The sequence below is a fragment of the Trachemys scripta genome, chromosome 1 (genome assembly GCF_013100865.1).
Source record: "Trachemys scripta elegans isolate TJP31775 chromosome 1, CAS_Tse_1.0, whole genome shotgun sequence".
Classification (NCBI taxonomy): Eukaryota; Metazoa; Chordata; order Testudines; family Emydidae; genus Trachemys; species Trachemys scripta.
The window spans coordinates 191,428,575-191,431,890 of NC_048298.1; positions in this window are offsets into that span (position 1 = coordinate 191,428,575).

Consider the following 3,316-nt stretch of genomic DNA (forward strand, 5'->3'; position numbering starts at 1 on the left):
ACTTCCTGAGTTCACTTCTTGCAGCTGTGCTATCTATGTAATCTGAGCAGACACAACAGTTCCAATCAGACAAGCCATTCCAAATGTGGGTGTAGTTAGGAGTCTTTACTGGACAAAGGTTGTAAAACTGTTCTGGAAAAAGTGAATTTACAGCTACCATTTTGTATTTGCTTTATCTGTCTTATTTATAGACAAACCTCCTTACATTTCCCTGGAGCAAGAAGCAACTTTTTTTCCCTCATTGCCCCATCCCTAAAAACAAAACAATACTGAATAGCCACCTCAATTCTAACTCATCAGCATAGTTCCAAGAGCAATTTATAACTGTTATATTATTTCCCCCCTCACTTAATAGAAAACTGCATGCAGTATGCATGTGTGCCATCATCTGAAACCAATAGAGTATATTATATATGAAAAATGTAACTTCTTTCTCCTTAGATTTCAAAACTCCTTATCTCCCCCCCCAATAGCAATATCAGTTTAAAAAGAAGGCTCTGATCCTGCAGTCTTACGCGTTTGCTTAACTTTATGCACTTGAGTAATCCCATTGATTTAAACAGGATTACTCATGTTTAAAGGTAAACAGCTGTGTTAGTCTTTGCAACATCAGGGCTAGATATATTAAACAAAACAGATTTCCTTGCCTAAATTACATACCTTATGCTATTAAAACTTAATAAAACTAGTTCAATGTTCACTCTTTATGCTGCATGTTTCAATGAAAATGTACTTGTCAATTTTGTGGGTTTTTTATAGCACATTTTATAGCATATTTTCTAGAACATTTCACTTCCCAGTTCTCAGGCACGAGCACTATGTTGAAGTGTTTGGTTTGCAGATATTGCAAGGAATAGATTTTCTCCCCACAGATTTTATGGCCGGAAAGGACTATTGTGGTCATTTAGTCTAACCTATTGCATAACACAGTCATTGTTGCCAACTTTAGTGATTTTATTGCAAATCACACAATATTTGCTGTTTCATCTTATCTTAAAGCCACAGCTCCTGTAGTCAGGTGGTTATATGAGAACCTCAGGCTTCATTTTTTAAAATAAGTTGAGTTTGTAAACCTCTTGGTCCTAGAGAAAAGTTTGTAAATGTGACCCTAAACACTCAAAAACCAGAAGGAAATAAAAATAACCCAATATTTTTAAATCTCCTTATTTTTAAGCCAATCATGATTTGGGGAGTCTGACACATTTTTTTAATAATTCAGGTTGGTAGTATTGTAACAGAGCATACAATGTCACCCAGGAAATTTTGTTCAGCCCTGATTCTGCAAAGCTCTCCATGAGGTATCCATTCATGAAAAATAATTTGTTAGATTAAGTGTTTTAACATTGTTCAGCTTGACATTTTTTTTAATCTTATTTAACTGGTCTTAGGTTTCATTAAAGATTATTTTAAAAAGTGTCAGTTTTGGCCAAATTTGATCTGCCAATGTCAGGTGAGAACGTTTAATGTTTTAAACCTCTTATTGCCAAGTACAATTTAGCCAAATTATATTGTAGATACTCTATCATTCATAAGATATCTCATCTATCACTTACCAAAACAGAACAGTTGTCATTGGTATGTCTGCGTATACATTTCCTACGACCAACCCTGTCATTTTAATAAAATTGTGGGTTTGGTTCAGATGAGTTCTGACAAAAATAAATTTAGATGCACACAAAAATATAACGTTTTAATCATAATGGGACAAATCCTGAAGCTGTTACTCATGACCTGATCCTGCAAAGACTCTGAGGAGCACCATTGACTTCAACAACCATAAAGTTAAGCCCTTTTCTGATTAATTGAAGTCAATGGAAGTTTTGCCTGAGTACTAAAACTGGGAACCAGACAGTAGCGGTCTCCTCTGAGTGCAGTCAAGGGGGTGGGGTGCTAAGTGCCCCAACAGCCCCCATGGTGGAGCCAATCACTCAGGCCAGGTCTGCACCACAAACTTACACCAGTATAACTATGTCACTCTGGGTATGACAAATCCACCCCCCTGAGTGACAGTTATACCAACCTAACCCACCGTGTAGACAGCGTTACGTCAACAGGAGAAGCTCTCCCATCGGCGTACAAGCATCTCTTCACTAAAGTGCTACAGTGACACAATAGCAGCTTTTTAAACCTAGAACTGCCCTCAGTCAGTCTCTGGGCTTTCCTGAGGGCAGAGACTGCTCAGCTCTTTGTATCTTTCTCCTGACCACGGCACAAGGGGTAGGAGGCAGGGCCATGCTCAATCCAGCTGGGGAGAATATGCTACACTTGCTGAAGGAGTATAGCAGAGGGCGTGTTTTCATTGCTTGCTTAGTCACTGGAGACAAAGGGCTAGATCCCCAAAGGGACTTAGGTGATGTTGCAACACTGCATGGGAGGACAAGGCAGGAGCCTCCCCTATAACCTTTAGCCCAGTAGTTGTTTTATTCACCGAGGATGTAGGAGATCCTGGTTCAGTCCCTCCTGCTGCCTGATAAGGAGAAGGGAATTGAATAAGGATCTCCCACTCTCAGGTGAATGCCTAACCACTGGACTACCCGAGTGAGTTTTGCTCTGCCTCAGTTAAAGAGGAATGGCTTCAACAAGAGAGACTGAGACCATGTCTACACTAGCACTTACGTTGGCAAAACTTTTATCGCTCAGAGGTGTGAAAAAAAAAAAAAAAACCACCCCTGAGCAACATAAGTTTTGCTGGCATAGCTGCTCGTGTGCACAGAGCTATGTTGGCGGGAGACACTCTCCCACCGACATAGCTACTGCTGCTTGTTGAGCTGGTTTGATGATATTGATAGAAGAGTTCTCTTCCATCGGCATAATGCGGATACATGAGCGCTTACAGTGGCACAGCTGCATCGGTACAGCTGTGCCACAGTACTCTTGTAAGTGTAGACATGGCCTGAGAAACCCCCACGATCAGAGTATCCCATACCTCCATGGTTGGGGCACTCACCTGGGAAGCAGGGAACCCTGTTCAAATCCCTTCTCACCAGGGGAATTGAACTGGGGTCCACAGGCACTGACTTTCATTTTTCTAGATGGATGCTCCACCCCCACTCCACCCCAAGACCCTGCCCCTCCCTCCCCATGAGACCCCATCCTTGTTACACCTCTTCCTGCCCCCCCTCGCCACTGAACAGCTGATTGGCAGGTGACTGGTGGATGCTGAGCACCCACTATTTTTTTTTCTGTGGGTGCTCCAGCCCCAGAGCACCCACAGAGTCAGTGCTGCTAGGATCTCCCACATCCCAGGTGAGTTCTCGAACCACCAGCCTAAAAGTTATTGGGGGGGGGGTCTTGCCTCCTCCCCCCAGTTGTGTGT